The sequence below is a fragment of the Urocitellus parryii genome, chromosome 3, assembly GCF_045843805.1.
Source record: "Urocitellus parryii isolate mUroPar1 chromosome 3, mUroPar1.hap1, whole genome shotgun sequence".
NCBI classification, from domain to species: Eukaryota; Metazoa; Chordata; class Mammalia; order Rodentia; family Sciuridae; genus Urocitellus; species Urocitellus parryii.
The window spans coordinates 25,040,574-25,060,859 of NC_135533.1; the positions used below are offsets into that span (position 1 = coordinate 25,040,574).

Sequence of the window (20,286 nt, forward strand, 5' to 3'; positions counted from 1 at the left end):
CCTTGTTTTCTGGTTCCTGACCCAAAGGAACTCTTTTGACTTTTTGTACTCAAAGGAGTGATATTTATTCATGTCCAGTCTGCTCAAACTGCCTCACTTCCTTGGAGAAATCTGAGTCCAAAAACTCTCTGTTCTCAAGGAGAAACACATATGGCCATACTTATCAGAGCATGAAGCTTGGAATACTGAGGGTGAAGCAAGAATTTTTTTCCCAGATATTGGCAGGAATTTGCATTGGACATTTTTCTTCTTATTTCGATGCAAATTTGAAATTACCAGGAGTATAGAGGATAAAATAATGGCATAAATGAAGTTTGCCTAGGCTGAGAAATATGCAGTATGTTGCTTTTCTTTGCCGGGGTTCTAAACAGTGGTGAGTAGGCAGGTTTTTATTTATTTATTTTATGGTTTCAGTGTCTGTCATTATTATGGTTCTATTGGTTAGGAGCTTGAAGGTAAAAACTGAATATTATCTTTAAAAGCTTTTTGTTGTTGTTGTTTCCTCCTTATGAAACAAGTCTAACACAGGGGGACAAGTAGATTTTTTTTTTTTTTTTACCTCGAGGAAAATTAAATAAGTCTATGTGTAGTGGGATTTCAGTTGCAGAATGGATCCAATAATACTTATTTTTAGAGTGGAATGGAAGGAAGAGTATCATTATATGATAAGCCTTCAGAATGTTTAATAAACAAGATTATCTACAACCAGATTATACCAGAGTTCAACTTTTGGTTGTAATCTCTACAGGAGGAAGATAAAAAATGTGAAAGGTTAAAAAGCAAAAAGTACAGCTGGTTCTTGTTTTGTCAGAATGATGAATTTTTCTTTATCGGGTCATAATAATGAAATTTCACTCTTTGGACAGATATATTAATAAAACCAAACATATGGCTTGACCTGGCCTGGCCAAACTAGTCCTGAGGCTACACTGGACCTTTCCAGAAGTCTTCGAGGGGTGTTGTGCTTTATTGTGAAACATTCCTCAGGGGGAACAAAGAAGAACTCCATAAAGACATTCAGCTATAGACCCTGAGAAATTCAGGCTAAGTCTTTTCCTATAGATCTCTCTCCTATTTTTCCAAAGTTGAATAATTAAACTGCCTCGAACAATGAAAGAATATTGAAAAAAAATTTCCGTCAATCCTTTTATAAAAGTGACCTGACAAAAAACTCAGGGAAACACACCCCACAAAGATGCACACCCTCCTGTGGACTTTGGCTGGTTGTTTTATGATGCAAAATATACAAGAAAATTATAAAGAAGGAGGTCATCATTTATAGCCTGTTTTTTTTTTTTTTGAAAAACAAGATTGTGTTGTGCAGCTCTCAGATCTTGAATGATCCAACTCCAAAATTTTAACTGTATTTTACAGATTCTCACCCCATCATTTTCTTATTTCAGTCACAACAATAGTTTTTCTCTCCCTCTATAATCCTTATAGCAGGCTCCCCCCAAAACACCCCTCATTTCACAGTGGGGATGGGAAAACAACTAGGGTAAGACATGATAGCAGACGGGGTGACCAGGCAGAATGGGAGGCATTATGGAAACAGTGGGAAGAGGTGGGAGAAAAGCAGGTACAAGGTCAGGCAAAGAGCTCCCAGATTCTGTTAAAATGGGCAAGTTCAGGCTGGTCTTTCAATAAGGAGAATCATTTGCTGATTAGTCACCTCTGCCTGCTTTCCACTGGGGCCTTGAATTTGTAGGGAAAGCAGGAATCAAAGTATGTAAAAGGGTACAGATTCAATTGGAATTGAAAGCTAGCTCTGAAAGAGTGTCCTTTATTTAACCATGCTCTATTTGCAGTGTGGTTGATGAAGATGATAAAAATAAGTGGTGAGGATAAGAGTATAATTAAATGATGATGTTACATGATGATGATGAATAACAATAGATCTCTCACTGTTATTAATAAATCTATAACAGAGTATCTTGCTGTTCCACTACATTCATTATGATGAATATTTATTTATTAAAATGTACATTTAATACAAAATTTAAGACAAATTCATGTTGACTAATTTGCTATCCTTATTTTCATTTTGAATATACATAAATACATATATATATACATATATACACAGTTATCCACATATGTGTATGTACATATATATACACTTATGCATGCATGCAGACTTGTGTACACACATATACATATGTCCCTACCTACTAAGTGCCTAGAGCTCTTGTAGACACTAAGCACTTAGAAACAAGGAAATAAGGTCCCCATTCTTAGGGAGCTTGCATTTGGAGTCAGTGACAATTAACATGTTAATTTTGAGAGTGACAGTGTTGTTAATAGAGTGCCTGGTGTGGGAGGTGCTATTCCAGCGTGATTCTCAGGGATAGGCCATCTCTAAGGAGGTGTCCTTTGAATATAATGGGCCATCAGACAGAGGAAGTGGTCCTCAAGGCCCTGAGGCAAGAACAAGCTTAGCATGTTTGAGAGACAGAAAGATGGCTTTTGGAAGGTGGGACAGAGTGAGCCAAAAGGGTTATTAAATGAGGTGGGAAAAGGAGATAAGCCAAAATAGCTGGGCAACAGAAAGACTTTGGATGATAGTCTAAGCAGGGGCTATTGATTTCTCCACACTCTGTTGCATTATTCACTCCTTCCCTGACTGACTTATGATCATTTATTCATCAGATTCGGTTATTCTATATTTTAATGTTATTTTCGAAGCAATCTCTTCTAAAGGTCTATTCATTGATTTGGGAGCCTGGTATTATACTGTTTATTCATTGCTTTGCCATGTGTTTTAATAGCTGGTAGGAAAAAACCTCACTTTCTTTCTTTTTTACACTTTTCAACATGAAAGAATCTAATAATCGCTATAATTCTAAAATGGCATCAATACAACAAATACTGTTCTCATAAGTATTAACTGACTATACTGAAAAAAGATTAAGTATATAAATATAATGTTCTCAATTTGAAATATCACCAAAATAAATAGCAGATGTTTATAGTGAAAGATGCAACTGTGAAGTTTTCAGATTCAAATACCGATTTTTTAAAAATTACATATATGGAATACCTAGAAAATAGGTTTAATTGGAACCTATAGACAATTTTATAATATTCATGAGCAACAATTTTTAAAGACATAGAGGGCTATTTTAATTTGGAGTTTTAACATCATTTCCCTTTAATACTTTTGATTATAGCATGATCATAAAACAAAGATTCAAATGATTTCAAGGGGTTGTTGATACTATTTAGGCAAAATTTTTCATGCACCAGTACTTTTAATATTGTGTCCATCAAATTATAACAACAACACAACAACAGCAACAACAGAACCCACAACTATACACAAGATGTAGCCTGTTTTCATGAATAGCACATTGTATAACAGTATACCAAGTTTATATTCCACCATCAAGTGTGGCGCTCTCATTAGTTCACTTTGTGATAGATCATTAAGAGACTCTTCAAATCCAATAGGTTCATCACAACCACTCAAAATGTCCAGTGAGAGATTGAACTGGAAAGAAATGGAAGATGCTGAACCTGCTGCACTGTTGAGAATTCCATGTGTCTTTTATTGGAGAAAATACACACTGTATGTTTCTCAGTATAGAAAAATTCTTGGTTGAGTTGAATTTTTCCTTTTTTTCTGATTACTAATAATTAATTATAAATATTACTAATTTAAGGGGAGGATTGAGTGAAAGTTCATTTTTCTTCACACAAGAACAACTTTTTGAAAAAGATCACAAATTTGAAAAGGCCCGTTTGCTGAGTGCAGCGGAATACTGTCCTTTAGCAGAAAGCCACGTCCTCTAGTATTATCTTTAGTCTGCTCTATTGACAACCTCTCAGCCCCTCATCATTGGTTGTCTTTTACAAAATTATCATAGATATTTTCTCCTTTTCTAAAATGCAAATTCAAAATAATTTTCATCACTTCACCTTTGAAATTTTTTGGACTGTTGTAAATCTATTTTTAATTTTGGAAAAAAGAGGGCATTTGTTTACACTATTGACTCTTTCTATTCCAAGACTGTAGTGTATTTTTTAAAAAATATAAGTATTTTATATCTTTCAGTAAAACTTAATATTTTTGTTTTTATAGGCTTACACATTTTATGAAGCAAATTTTCCTGGAAGTTGGTATTTTTTTTGTTTCTATATGGATCTGACATTTTCCCATCATATTTGTGATTAGTTGTTGGCGTTATATAAGAAAGCCATTGACTTACTGAATGTTCTAAATATTACTAATGGCTTTTGTTTCTCTTGGATTTGACAATGACATTATAGTTTGACAATAATGTGAATGGCAAATCATGAGAGGTTTTTAATTTTCAAAATGATACTTTTTATTACTATTTTTACACCTTAATGTTTATTCTAAAAGTTTTAAAACTGTGTAACTCAGTGAAAATAGTAATTTTGTCCTGGTTCTTTTGAAGACAGAGATATCTCTAGTATTCATTAGGTAGAATGTAGATTACTGGTTTGCGAGAGCTAGTCTTTATTATGTTAGTGCAGCATCCTGCATCTTGTTTATTAAGTTTTAAAGGAATGACTATTTGATTTTATTAAATGACTTTTCAGTCAATTAAACTGAGCCTATGAATTTTCTTATTTAACTGTTACTGTGATTTATTATATCAGTGTTCCCCACTATTAAAAATTATTCTTAACTGCAGAGTACTCTGCTTTGCCATGTTGAATATCATATATGTCACTGGCCTTCTCAGTTGTAACTTTAAAATGGAATCGAACTTACTGTTTTTATCTAAATTATTATGGCACAAGACCCTTCTGGCCCTTCTACAGTAAATTACTTTCATCCCCAAGTGTTTCCCTTAAGTATTTCTGAGATTTGGTTTCTAGCCTTTTATCTTGCCCTTATATTGCTGCCACTGACAGATACCCTGCAGAGACCACATGACAGCTGCTCTTCTGGGTACAGCTGCCCTTCACCAGTGATGGTTACTAACATCTGCCACAGTGGTTACTTCCGGAACCTACACACTCACACACATCTATGGGCCTTCTTGTGGAGGGTTAGTGTCATCACCTGGAGAGCAGATGCTCTGTTCAGAGGCAGGCAGAGAAAAGGGCAAGCCCTTTCTTTCCTTCATTCAAGGCACTTTGCATACTGTCTCAGGGTGAAAGCAACGGGGACATCTATTTTCAGAAAGCAAAGATGGACGATCTGACTCCTGTAGCTTGACAGTACCTTTTCCAAAGCATGGCTTATTCAAGTTTAAACCATCACATGTGCGGCATGTCTGAAGTCCTGATCACCAAATATATTTCCTTGTCACAGTCTTTCTTCTATTATGAGATGAAGAATAGACCTGGTCACATAGCTCTCATGCTCAGGCTCTGACTCCTAGTTTTCTTATCTAATGCTTAGAAAGAGAGTAGTTTACAAACAAGCGTGAGGGACACAACTCTGCAATTAACACCTTGAGGCAAGTGTAATTGATTTTCTGTACTGGTTCAAGCTTTCCCAAGGATTCAGAGAACTCCCCAGGGTATACTATTGAGACCTGTCATGAAAAAATCAAGGGATACTCGATTGCAAATTTTAGTTTCCATTGTAGAGTGCTGCAAAGGAGTGCATTTTAAGGCAGTTTCTTGCTTAAAATTTTAAGATTCATCTCTCCAGATACTCTAACTGTTAAAATAAATTTGCTGTTATATTATTTAGAATTTTTATATGTATAATAATAAATGAGATTAGTACTATTCTTTGTTTTGCATCAAATGTTAAAAAGATGTTTAAAATGAAATTATTTTATGTCTTTATAGAAAGTTTCCTGAAAATTTTTCTTGTGTAGAATGGGAATTTATATATCTAAGTGCACGTTTGTATCACACACACACACACACACACACACACACACACACACACACACATAGTACATGTACTGTTTCAACTGGTAACATGAAAAAAACTAGCTCTCATAAATAAATAGTCAACATTCTACTTAACAATGAATTCTAGAGATATTCATATTATCAGAATAACCAAGACAAAAATGCTGTTATTATCAAGTAATACTGTTCAGAACTAAATATATTTATGCATGTTTGTATGTTTTAAATGTAAATATTTTACATATACATGTATATATGTAAAGATTTAAACATCCTTATTTTTATCCTGATTAGTCTAGGAACCTTTTTTTCGGGGGGGGGGGCACCAGGGATTGAACTCGGGGGCACTCAACCACTGAGCCACATCTCCAGCCCTATTTTGTATTTCATTTAGAGACAGGGTCTCACTGAGTTGCTTAGCGCCTTGTGGTTGCTGAGGCTGGCTTTGAACTCATGATCCTCCTGTCTAATATTTGATAGTTTTTGTTATGGTTATTGATGCATTCAGATTTTCTATTTATTCTTAAGCCAGCTTGGGAAATTGTATTTTTTCAAGCAATTGTCCATGCCATGGAGAGTTTCAGCTTTATTATCTGATAGAAAATAATTTCTAAAATTTATTATGATAGTGTTATTATTTACCATTATCTTATTAAATATGGCATCAAATATAACATACAGACTTTTAGGAACCTATTTATTACATGAAATCAATAATTTTGATTTTTAAGAATAATTTTATTGAAATATATTTCACATTTCATAAAACTCACTCATTTCAAGTATACAACTAAATGATTTTACTGAGTGGTGCTATAATCACAATAAATCAGTTTTAAAACAATTTCCTTTCCTCCAATAAAATTTCTTATCCTCCTTTACATGTAATATCTATTTCTATCCCCAGCCCAGGCAATTACTAATTTAGTTTCTGTCTAAGTTTGTCTTTTCTGGATATTTCTTTTAAAAGGAATATAATATATAACATCTGATATATAAAACATCTGTTCCTATGTCTAGCTTCTTTTAGTTGGCACATATTTAAAATTCCTCTATGATGTACTGTATGTCACTTGTTCATTACTTTTTATTATTTCATTATATAGAGATATTTCCTTGTAACTATTCATTCATTTGATCATGGTCATTTAGATTTTTTCCCCATTATTTTTGGCTATTCAAATAATGTTAGTTTGAACATTTGTATGCAAGTCTTTATGTGGATATGTTTGCATTTCTTTTGGGTAGATTCCTAGAAGTGGAATGATTAAGTCACATTGTAGTTTTGTGTTTGATTGCTTAAGAAATATGAAACTTTTTCAAAGAAGACTTTTGACTTTTTTTCAATGGTGTTGATAGCTGTTTTTCTATAAATGCTATGTCAGGTATAAATAGTTATTAAGGCTTCAGGCTTTCAGTTTTATAATCATTGTAAGGATGGAAAGAATTCCATAATTCTCATGGCTATGATCTTATGCTCTGAAATGGATACTGGATTTTTGAAACTTTTTAAGGGTTAAGATTCTACCATTGACTGAATATCCTAAGAGACTTTATGTATACCTCACATTTCTTAGACCTTAGACGAAACATGTTTCATTTAGCTCGGTTGGTAGAGTGCTTGTTCTAGGTTGAACAGTGGTAGTTATAAATTGTGAATCCCAAAACTGGGCTTCTGCAAGTCTAATAACTCCCTCTCATAGGCAGGAAATCTTTTTTTTTTTTGCCATACGATTTATTTTTATTTTTTTTAGTCATACATGACAGCAGAATGTATTTTGGCGTATAATACATACATGGAATGTACATACATCAATCATATTGTCTATTCTAATTCTTCTGCCCTTCCTATCCCCCCTACTCCTCCTCTCCTCTCCCATCCTTTTTCTCTATCCAATCTAATGTGACACACTTTTTTTTTCTTTTTCTCCTCACAACATCATACATGTATTCTGTATAACAATAAGGTTCTCCTTCCATCTTCCGTGTAACTCCCCTTCTCCCTCTTTTTCCCTCCCACCTCTCTTCCCTACTTAGTGGAAGTCTTCTTCTCATGCTCTTCTTCCTTATCCCATTTTGAGGCAGGAAATCTTTTGAGCTCAGCTCAGGGTTACCTTGGTTATTATTGGGATGCCTTTGGCTGCAGAGCCCAGGGCAAAGGGGAACTGGATTGGAAGATACTAGAAAGTCCACTAGAAATGCCTGGCAGACAGCTCAAGAGTCTTCTAAGGCAAAGACCACTTCTAAAGCTAAGACCTGGAAAATTGTTTCTGAAGAAGTGTCTAGAAGGAATCTCAGAGGTTTTCAGACCCCATGGGCTGGAATCTTCTATAGGATTCAGAAGGCTGGACTCCTGGGTGGGGAGGATATTGTGCAAGGCTGGAGTCAGTCCTTTTATAAGGATAGACAAGAGCTGAGCAGGGTGGAGTCAGACCCCTGTACATGGATGCTTATGTTATTGGTTAGCTAAATGTTCTGCTTTAGGTTTTTAAAGTATAGCTTTAATACAAACATGCTGTCTTTTTAAAAAAAATATTTTTGTTGTTGATGAATTTTTTAAATTTATTTTTTAGTTGTAGTTGGACACAATATCTTTATCTTATTTATTTTTATGTGGTGCTGAGGATTGAACCCAGGGCCTCGCACGTGCTAGGCGAGTGTCCTGCTGCTGAGCCACAACCCCAGGCCTGATGAATTTTTTTTACTTATTTGTATGTGGTGCTGAGAATCGAACCTAGAGCGTCACACATGCTAGGCAAGCGCTCTACTGCTGAGCCACAACCCCAGCCCCCAGACATGCTATCTTTAATTTGATTATTTAATATGACCTGTCAATGTCTTTTAGCACTACCTACTCTTTTTTTTTAAAGGGAAATCTGGAGATTATAGCACACATATAAAGATATTATTTAAAGTGTAAATGAAAAATAATTATGATATTATTTAATATAATCAAGACTATAGTTCTTAGTTTTCCAAGGAAAATACCAAATAAAGCCTTTTTTTTAATATTTTATTTTTTTTTAGTTTTCGGCGGACACATCTTTGTTTGTATGTGGTGCTGAGGATCGAACCCGGGCCACACGCATGCCAGGCGAGCGCGCTACCGCTTGTGCCACATCCCCAGCCCCAAATAAAGCCATTTTTATGCTTGAAAAGATTGATGTATATTTTTATTACAAATTTATCAAATGAGTCAAAAATATAATTTTCTAGATATAGTCAATATTTTTAGGTGCATCAATGAAACTTGTAATGAAATTAGCTGTTTTTTACATACTTAACGTAGAAATTGTTTTCAGTTTTTATAACAATTAGGAGACATATTAAAGATCATATCATCAGTTAATTGCTATTTTCCTTTCAGGAGTCAAATGATTGAATCTTGCTCAATTGTCTACTGGTGGTAGCAACATAGATTAACAAAAGGGAACTTAACCAGCTACAGTGAATTGAATTCCCTAAATATTAATGTTATTTAAGTTTATGACAATGGCTGTTAAGATATTGGGTATCTTGGGGCTGGGGAAATAGCTCAGTTGGTAGAGTGCTTGCCTACCATGCACAAAGCCCTGAGTTTAATCCCTGGCACCACACACACACACACAAAAAGATATTGAGTATCTTATAAAAATAAAATATTGGGTATCTTTTAATATCTCTACAAGGTAAACTATCTAATTTGGCCATTTGAAAACGTGTTCTGTAATAGCTATATTTGTTTTTTAGTAAAATCTTTGTATTAAAGTGAGGTATAAGGTACATGCTTACCCCAGGTGATACCATCTGCACAGAGCTGACTTGTTGCTCTTTGTCTCTGAAGTATTTTCCTTATTATGGGTATATCAATCTGTTACCACACACTGTGTATATATGTATATTCTCTTATACTTCATTTGTTTGCACATCTTCTCAGCCAGTGAGAGGTGGTGTGGCAGATTGTACTGTATACCCTTGTCCCATGAGCATTGACTGTTATCGTTCTCAAGCATGGAGTGTGACCATGTTATTCTCAGTTGACTCTTATTTTGTGTAAAATTGAACAGTTTTGGCCTACTAATGCTAGATATACTGCAAAGAAGCAAAGGTTAATATCCTAGTTATTTTTTTAATATTAATTTTTTAGTTGTAGTTGGACACAATATCTTTATTTTATTTATTTATTTTTCTGTGGTGCTGAGGATCGAACCCAGGGCCTCGCACATGCTAGGTGAGCACTCTACCGCTGAGCCACACAACCCCGGCCCAATATCCTACTTATTAAAATAAAAGTTTTTCTAAGGCTCAAGACTCCTTCTGGAAACTGGTAGAGAATAAAGGTCAGTTTGAATTTCCTCATAGGAAATGGCCATGGAATACGTAGGATAAGAATCCACAGGGAGCAAGAGACGGTGCCATGTTTTGAGTTTAGGAAGGGGGTCACACACACCATTGCAACTTGGTGGCTTGGTCACAGTTGTGTGAATGGTAGCTATGAGGAACTTCAGCTAAGTTACTGTTATAAAGCTATGGGATTTTGCAGAGAAAGGCACTGTGATGTCCCTCTGTGAGGACCACTGTATAGCAACCCCAGGTAGGGCCTTTCAGTTAGTGTGCTCCTATTTGCCTGGCCACATCCCTGGCTCTCAAGGATAAAAAACTGAAAACCTGATATGGAGGTGTGGTTCAGTAGTAGAGCTCTTGCTGAACATGCACTAAGTTTACTGGGTTTGATCCCCAGCACTGGGGAAAAAAAAAAAAAAAAGAAGAAGAAAAAGAGAAAGAAATTTGTTTTAAGATAGGTTACATATTAAGTTAACATTTTATGAAAAGGTATTTGCATTTTGATACAAGTCATATTTTCATATTTTAAGAAAATCTTATGATAATTTGCTGCAATAATTATTTCACCTTAACTTAGGTTTATCCAACTCAGAGAAGTTGGAGAAATGGGGCCTGTGGAAGCCTCGAGTTTATCCTTTGTCTTGCTCTTGTGTTTTTCTCTGCCTTAGATTCTTAGGGGGTCAGAAATGGTAGAAGCACCAGGTGACTCTCTTAAATTCAAAAGCACATATGGGTGGGGAGGGTGCATGAGGGCAGGGATGATGGCGGAATGAGGTGGACATCATTACCCTAGGTACATGTATGACTGCACATATGGTGTGATACTCCATCGTATACAACCAGAGGGGAAAAAAAAGTTGTGCTGCAAATGTGTACAATGAATCAAAATGCATTCTGATGTCATATATACCTAATTAAAATCAATTAATTAAGTAATTATAAAGGAAAAAAAAGCACATACGGCCACTTTTCTTTAGTCCTGGACTAGAGAGTTTCTCCACTTTGTTCTTCTAAAAGAGAAACTATAGTCACAGAAACAAAAACATGGAATATGTCCCTAAAACAATTGGCTCAAGGGTAGAAAAATTTGCAAATGAACAATTAATTCTACTGTTTGTTCTACTGTATGCATATGCTTTATTTGCCAGAGTCTAAAGTCAAGATTTATGCCTAATCATGAAGAATTAAGTTTAAAGTAGAATTTATATGTTCAGAGTTCAGTACAAATTGGTTCAATCTTTCATATATTTTATATTTAGAACATTCAGCATTTTATAGTCAGAGTTCTTACTGATGACCCTAGTATAGACTAAGATCCTGAAATATCTTTAGAAATAGAAGCAAAAAAACTAAATTATTTGTGTACATGTTTATTATTATTGTATTCACATGTACTATTAATACCCTCCTATATGCTGGTTGATAGAAAATTCATAACATTTTGTTTTCTTTTTTTTTTTAAAGATTTTATTTATTTACTTATTTTTTTTAGTTCTCAGCAGACACAACATCTTTGTTTGTATGTGGTGCTGAGGATTGAACCCGGGCCGCACACATGCCAGGCGAGCGCGCTACCGCTTGAGCCATATCCCCAGCCCCTGTTTTCTTTGATTCTGTTTTTAATAGAGATGATAAGTAATTTTAAAAAGTGAACTATTTCCCATTTAAATGCATTTGGGCTGGTTGCTGCTTAATGTGTGTGGCTTGAAACTGGAATGTATTGGAAGAGAATTTGTTTTAGGCTTCTTTTAAAAAAAAAAAAACACCTTTGTTTTATTTATTTATTTTATGTGGTGCTGAGGATTGAACCCAGTGCCTCACACATGCAAGGCAAGTGCTCAACCACTCACCAATTCATCCACTGAGTTTCTGTGGAGCACCCACCACATGCTGGACACTCCGTTAGATTTTGGGTTTTTTTTTTTGTCCTCAAGTACATGGCAGCCTGGTCTGGGTAGAGATACAAACAGTGATGGATGGGTTGTGACTCAGTGGTAGAGCACTTGCGTAGCATGTGTGAGGCACTGGGTTCAATTCTCAGCACTGCATATAAATAAATGAATAAAATAAAGGTCCATCAACTTCTAAAAAATATTTTAAAAAAAGAAATAACCACCCTGACTTCGGTGATAATCATTTCAATGATTTTTCTTTACAGTTTTATCATCCATATTTTCATCACTAAACAGAAAGGTACCTTTCTCTCTCCTAAAAATTTAAAGGTAGAATGGAGTTGCAGATTTTTATGCATTATTTACATTCAAATGAAGTTATTGATTATTCTTTGTGATGCTCAATTGTCCCCAAGTTGACTAGTGGGAGCCTTTGGTTTCAGTGCCATTTTGATTTGACCCATTAATCCTTAAATGCTTCTTTGCTTTCTGAGACAGCAAGAGAGACTTCTTGGTTTTGGGGACAACCAGGTTGGCTTTTTATTTTATAATTGACTTCTAGCTTCTTATAGTGACTGGTTTATAAGCTGATCATGGTCTTCATTTTGCTGTTTGAATTGTATATCATTATCTTCTCTACTTATTTCATAAGAAAGGCCAGATGACAGCCTTTACTATTTCTTATTGTTAATCAAATATTGAACCAACAGGAAACATTAAAAAAAAGCATTTCAGTTCTTTGACTTTTGGGAAGATTGCCTTACACATATTAATTAAATTGATCTCAGATATAATTCCTTTTAGAATGCCATGGTGGTTAGCATAGGTGGGGATCAAGGTACTGATCAACATTTGAAAGAAACATTAGAATTCTAAGGAACAAGTTCTTACTATCCCCAAGATTGAAACACTCTTGAAACCCACTAGTGAAATACTGAATGTCCTTTTCGCTCACAACCATATGACATATGATCAGAGATCTGTAAGCCCTAAAGTTACTCTTGACCATGTGAAGAAACATGTTGTTTGGTGACCTAGGTACAAACTGATAAAAAGCTGTAATTCTAATGATATGACCTAGGGAAGGAATGAACAATTTTGCCCAATAAAGGACTTCAGATAAAACTTCACAAAAATGGAGTTGTTTTTTCCTAGGTTTTAAGCTGTGTGAAATTTTGCTAGGGCCCTGGTGGTTTTCTAAACAGAGGAAAGAGAACAATGATATGGTGATACTGCCCTGGGGCAGAGTTGCATGAAGCTTAGGGAGCTGGGGAGGGCTGGGAGATAAAGCTGCCTTGTTATTCAAGTGAGAATGAGGTCTTGATTGCCCTATTCAGGACTTTTCTTCATTGGTAATGGCAGACTGTCAGTGTTTTTAAGTGAATTTTAGAATCAGTAGTATTTCCAGAAGGATAACTTTGATAGCAGTATAGAAGTTTGATTAATCTTTTAAAAAAATGCCTGGTATGGTCTGAACTATTTAATAAGCCTACTTTGATTAGTGTTTTTTGAGTCACAATTTAATTCCAGATTTCCATAGGTAGTATTGCTTTTTAGATCTACCATAAATAGTGATTTTACTTATTTGTGTTATGAACTTGTTTTCCTATAGCACATTTTGACAATGTTTTGGTCTGAAAGGAATAGAAAAGTCTAACTCAAAGAATCCTGAACAAAATGAGATTCCTGTCTCACATAACTGCGAATCTAGACCCCAAGAGTAACTCCAAATATGTTCCTTCGCCAGTCTTCTGTCCAGAAAAGATGAAAAGACACCTCCCCCTTCTCTGTCTCACTGTAGGAGCCAGACACCTTTTTATTAAAACTTTTGAAACCTTATTGGTCATAATTGAGTCAATCATCCTCCTCCTGAAGGAGGAGGAGGAAATTCAGCCCTCTGCTGACCTAACTCTGAACACCCTAAACCAATAGCTCAACCTTTGGCAAAGGGAAAAGATGCTTTTAGGATTAGTTGCTGCTAACTGGGATCACCCTGGAGCTGGGGTGAGTTCACCCAGCTCCACCAGAAGAGAGCATCTTGGTCCAATCAGTTTCTGCTAGCTGACCGGTCAGAGTTCTATAGCTCTAGAATATGGAGGTGATGTTGGAGAGATAACCAACAAAGTCTGACAAAGAGAATTTTGGATAAAGGTGACCTTGAAAAAATGAATGGATTTGAGCACTACTGTAATATTGCTGCTAAGTTCATTCCACAGACTGGCTGAAATGAGAACCCTCTGTGTACTAAATATACATCCTTTACACTTGATCTAAGAGGAGCTCCTGTTATTAAGAACAGTGAGTCATGTGACAGTAAAACTGGGTTTTTTAATTGAATTCTCTAATCATTGATCATCCATGTATATCTTATTGTTCACATCCACTGAGATCCTTAAATAACATGCTTTTAACATTTTTTCATTTTAGTAACTTTTGCTATAAATAATCAGATTAGAAATATTGAATTTCAGGGTACCAAGAATAGTTCTGGGCACCCTGAAATTCAGCCTTCTACTGACCTAACTCTGGAAACCCCGAGCCAATAGCTTCCTTCTGTGGTTAAGTCAGTATGCCTCAGGCCATTCTTGTCTGCAGTTAGCCCTTCCATCACTACACTGGCTATGTGAATTCTTTCTGCCCCTGAAGTGCAGTGTGATCCCCAGATACCTTGGGTTTGTTATAATTTTAATATGCAGCCATGGTTGAGATCACTGGGTTAGCAACACCTGTTCTCTGATAAATTAATCCATTGTGATGTGCTGGCTGGTTCTAGCCCCCTTCTTTGTACATGTATGTGACTTTTTAGAGATATTCTTGTCTCTTTGGGATAATTCCAAGGATTTACTATAAAACAGGGTATTTTAGGACAGGTAGGAGGATAGGGTAGGATTTTGAGCACCATGATAGCTCTTCAACTTCACTGTTAAACATACACATATACACCCATGTTTGTGTCTTCCTCAAAGGATGATTTGAGCTCATGAACTCAAATTGACACCAGACTTCTCTGAGAGATCCTGGACACTCAAGCAATAATATTTAGGGAAAGAACATAAACTATTAATTAGCACCTAATGAAATTATTAATAATGTTAGCCATGAAATCTTCTATATTTTGATATAAATATCATACTAAAAATAACCCTTATTTTTTTTTACAGAAATTATTTTGTAGTTTGTATTAATTGAAGTCTCTTCCACAGTTGTAAAAGTGGTTGGTTGATTGTCATTCTTCAGCCAGGTTGTCTGTGGACATCTGGTATCATTGTTGTCACTTAAGTTACCTTCCCTCATTGCTTTCTGCCTCTCTGGGTCTAATTTTATGTGAATCTAATTCATTAGCTCTTTTTTTTTTTTTTTCAAATGTGCTTTTTCTGTCTCTGTTCATACATACCCTGATTCCACTACTAAAACTTGTAGTTCAGAGTCTAATAGACAACAAAAGCTCAACATAGGTGACAGAAAGTGCCAGTTTTCACTTTGCCATGTTTCATGTATGTATGTATGTATGTATGTATGTAGAGTACTGGTGATTGAACCCAAGGATACTTTACTGCTGAGCTACATCTGCAGTCCTGTTTTTTTTAATTATTTTTTAATTTTGATACAGGGTCTTGCTACCTTGCCTAGGTTGGCCTCCAACTTGTGATGCTCCTCCCTCAGCCTCCAAGGCATGTTCCACCATGCCCGTCTAGTACTTTGTATTGAAATGTGCAAACACACAAACTTCCTGAAGTTCATCATGAGTAGATATTCTTCCAAGCCATAGTAGTGAAATGGCTTTGAAATAGCCCTTCCAGCAATATTTTTTTAAAGGCCTTTTATAACTAGCAACACATGGCCATGGATATGAATACAAGAGGATTTGAGATAAATAACAGATGTTGATATATCCCTCCTTCTGTAAAAATTATCTTGGGGATCACAGTGCTAAAATGGAATGGCTACAGTTCTCCCCCGCGTACACTGTTGGTTGCTACTGGGCAATGTTCAGAAGGTCTCTCTTTTTTTTTTTTTTTTTTTTGAAATTCAGAAGGGCACTTCTCACTGGCCATACACTTGCTGCAAACCTGACCCTCCAAGGACATTTACTCTTCTGGATGAGTCATCCTATCCAAACAAAGTTTTCATTGTATCTTCCTCATTAGCTGAGTTGCTAACCCAGTGATCTCAACCATAGCTGCAGATTAAAATGATCTCTCTCGCGAGTTTAGAAAACAACCAATATCTGGGTCCCACCCCAGACCAACTAGTGAAGTGTCTTCCCAGTGTGATCCTTGGACCAGCAGAGTCATTTTAGGAAATTGTTGGAAATGTACATTCAAGGTCCTCACCTACAAGTACTAAATCAAAATCATTGATGGATGGGACCCAGAAAACTATGTTTTAACAAGTCCTTTGACTGATTCTGATTTATGCTCAAGTTTAAGAACCAATGATGTCACGTTTTTTCCTCCTAACACTCACATGCTACAGTTTCTTCTCACTATCTTAATGTAGTCCAGACCTTAACCCTATACCTATATGCTACTCCTCCCCTTACATCTACTCCATTAGGAATTTTTTTTGTTACAGTTCAGTAATTAAAAACTATTTCACTCATTCTAATAAAAATAATATCTTCTAGAAATCTTGTTAAAAAACCAAGACCATTTTTTCCCTTTTAAATCTGGCCAATATGAATTAGATCAGAGAAGATTCCTACTAGACCTTATGTTGCTTCCTTTGAATTGAGGTGTTATATTCTTGAGGTGGAAAATTGTGGATCAGCCATTCAGTTGGTTACCAAGGATTTATTTTGAAATAATAGGGACATGACCATGGTACCAGGTTATTATGGATTTTAGATCCAATAGTAGATACAAATTTCCAGAATCTGTAATATAATAGGGGAGGAAAGGCAACACAACAGGAGACTCCAGGCAACAGATTTTGCTGGTTGGTTGACTAATGTACTGTTTTTTTGCATGTCTTAGTTTTAGCTGCCATAACAAAAATACCATAGATTAGGTACCATGAACAACAGAAATAAATTCCTCACAGTTCCAAAAGCTGGCAAGACCAAGGTCAGTGTTTTTGCTTATTTTGTCCTTGGTGAGGTCCTTCTTCTGATTTGCAAATGACAGCAGTCCAGGGATACTTTACCACTTTACTACATTCCCAGCCCTTTTTTATTTTTTATTTTGAGACAGTGCCTCACTAAATTGCTGTGGCTGACCTTGAACTCATAATCCTTCTGCCTCAGCTTCTCAAGTCCCTGGGATTACAGGTGTGTGCCACTGCATCCACTTGTATGTGTTCTTATATGGCCACTAGTTCCAACTCACTCTCATGACCTAAGCACAACCCAAAGGCCCCCCTCCTCACACCACTGCATTGGAAATTGGGATTTCAGTATGCGAATTATGCCAGATACCAACATTCGTTCTGCAACACTGAAGGAAATATTATTGCTACACGCAGCCTCACAAGGTCAGTGCAAGGGTTTGTATGAAAAAAAAAAGTGTATAAATTCTGGGGTCACCTAGGCATCCTGTTGTAGATATTTTGTTGTGCCAATTGCAGATGTTTGATTAAATGGTCCATACAACCAACAGAGAGGGAAGGTAGTCAAGTGGCTACTTATGGACTCCATAGTCAATCAGCCTGTATTCAAAATCTATTCCAATTACTAGTTGTGAGACTGTGGGCAAATTAGTTAATTGGTCAGTGGCTGGATTTCTCCACTTGTAAAATAGGGATGGTAACAGTGCCTGTTTTATAGGGTACTTGTCAAATATAGTGGTTAATACATATGAAACATCAAATAAATAAATTGTTCTGAATCCTTTCTGTGTATTTCTGAAATCTCCAAAGCTCTGAAAATAAAAATTTTATAAATTTGAAGCAACATATTTGGCACTGAACATGGTATTCAACTATACATGTATTGGTTTTGTATTACTGCTGTATTGATAGCCACTTAAACCAACAAATTTACCATCTCACTGTTTCCATAGGTCAGAATTTTGGGTACAAGCTGGTTTGGCTGCATTGTCTGCTTAGAGTCTCATGGCCAAAATCAAGGTGTTGTTCAGGATGTGCTTCTTTCTAGAGGTTCTGGAAAATAATCTGCTTCTGCATGTTTTTAAATTGTTGACACAATTCTGTTCCTTGAAATTATAGGACTGCAGTTCCCACTGCTTTGCTGATTGGTGGCCATGGATTGTCCTTTGAAGGTTGCTTGAATTTCCTGGCTAGCGGTGCCCTCACTCCACCTTCAACGGCAGCAGTGGCTGGTTAAGTCCTTCTCAGACTTTGAATCTCAGCCCTCCCCTTCTGGCTCATTTCTCCTCTGCCATCTTCTCCCACCAACTCTTATGCCTTCCTCTTCTGCTTTTAAGGACTCATGAGATTATATTTGGCCCACCCAGGGAAATCCAGGATAATCTCCCATTTAAAAATTTTTTTTTAAAGTTGTCAGTGAACCTTAATTAAAAAAAAATTATTTATATGCAGTGCTGAGAATCAAACCCAGTGCCTCAAATATTCTAGGCAAGCACTCTACCCTTGAGCCACAAACAACCCTAGCCCTGGTCTCTCTGTTTTAAAGTCAGCTGTTTAGTAATCTTAATTCTGTGTGGGAAATTTCTTCATGAACTATTAGATCAGTATTGAATAACCCAAGAATGGGAATCTTGGGGGACATCTTCAGACTTCTGTCTAGTATGATACATTAGACTATTTGTATTCTTTATATCAATTAGCACGATTGTCATTTTGCACAGAAATATTAGTATGTTTGATTGTAGTTGTTATCCTTCACTGTGCTTGGGGCATTAAGTGACACGTGATATATGCACATGCTACCTTTCTAAAATTAAATAATTTCTAACTCCAAAATACATCTGGCCCCAAGGGTTGGTGAAGGGATTGTGGGCGTGTTATAAAAACTTGCTGGTGAAAGATATTTTTGAAAGCATTTATATTTATATTTTAAAATACTGTGAAGTGGTACATGTGTAGCTCTCACTACTTGAGAGAAAGGATGTTAATTTGTTCTCCAGATTCGAATTTAGAAAACTAAAATGGACTTTGGAAGAAAGGTTCATTATTTTAAAGACAAAGAAGGCAAAGGATGAAAGTAACGTTTATGAAACATTGTACAATTCACGTTACACACAGTCAGAATGGTGGGGTATGTTCTTAATTTAATCCTCATAACCAAAGAAGCTGTTATTTTCTCTATTGTGCTGGGGTCAAGAATCAGGGAGACTAGTTTGTATAGGGTCAATATGTAGAAATGAAATTTGAATTTTGTGCTGACTTCAAAGTCTACTTAATTCATCAAAGAATGGTGGCAGATCTGCAGTTCAAACTCTAGTCTTGTGTCTCACCCTTAAAAGCACCCGAATAGCCATTTTAAATACATAATTCTGTGTTTACAATTGTCTTTTGAAATGTTTAAAGCATTTAAAAACTTCTGGCAAGGGAGACTCATGATGCTTGGTCTGCTACCAAAATTAATTTTCAATTGAATACTTTCTATTGGATAAATCTTTATTAAAAATTATTTGCCATAAAATGTCATGTCTCAAAATGACAGTTTACCAATTTAATAGCCACTAATGAATCCTGGAAATAATGGTGCATTAAAATTTTTTCGGGGGGGAGGGAGGGTTCAGGGATTGAACCCAGGGTCACTTAACTACTTAATTTTTTTTATTTTTTTATTTTGAGACAGGGCTAAGTTGTGTAGGGCCTTGCTAATTGCTGGGGCTGACTTTGAATTTATGATGCTCAGCCTCCCAAGCTTTTGGGATTACAGACAGGTGTGTGCCACCACGCCCAGCAATAATGCATTTTTGATACTGGAACATTTATTTAGATTAAGTCTTATTAAGTAATGCCTTATTTTATTTTTTTAAAGGTATCTAGTTGGCTATTCCTGCTATATAAAATATTCTCTTTTGAAAAATGAACAGCTCTCCTGCTGCTTTATGTTTAAACTCCTCTCGCTGTTTGGGTCTCTGTTTTCTCTATGTAGTAAAGTGTTGACAGAAAGCAAGAGTACAGAGAGATAAAAATATGCATCAATTAGAACAGCAAATCGCAGTGTGGTTTTCAAGCTAAGTATTTTAGTAAGGGCATGAGAAACACAGCTGTAATAAGTGTCTGAATAGGAATTTCTTTTGAATTGTTGCTAAAATGGAACCTTATTTTCATTTTATAGTTGTCAAAGGGGATC

General features: G+C 35.8%; 1 protein-coding gene and 1 pseudogene across 6 annotated transcripts in view; one reads left to right on the top strand and one right to left on the bottom strand.

The window, feature by feature from the left end:
* The window catches only part of Adam22 (ADAM metallopeptidase domain 22), a 222,529-nt gene that overhangs the window by 36,451 nt on the left and 165,792 nt on the right, over nucleotides 1-20,286 (top strand). The gene's annotated exons all lie outside the window — the stretch shown is intronic.
* Nucleotides 683-18,093, bottom strand: LOC113190179 (proteasome maturation protein pseudogene; annotated as a pseudogene).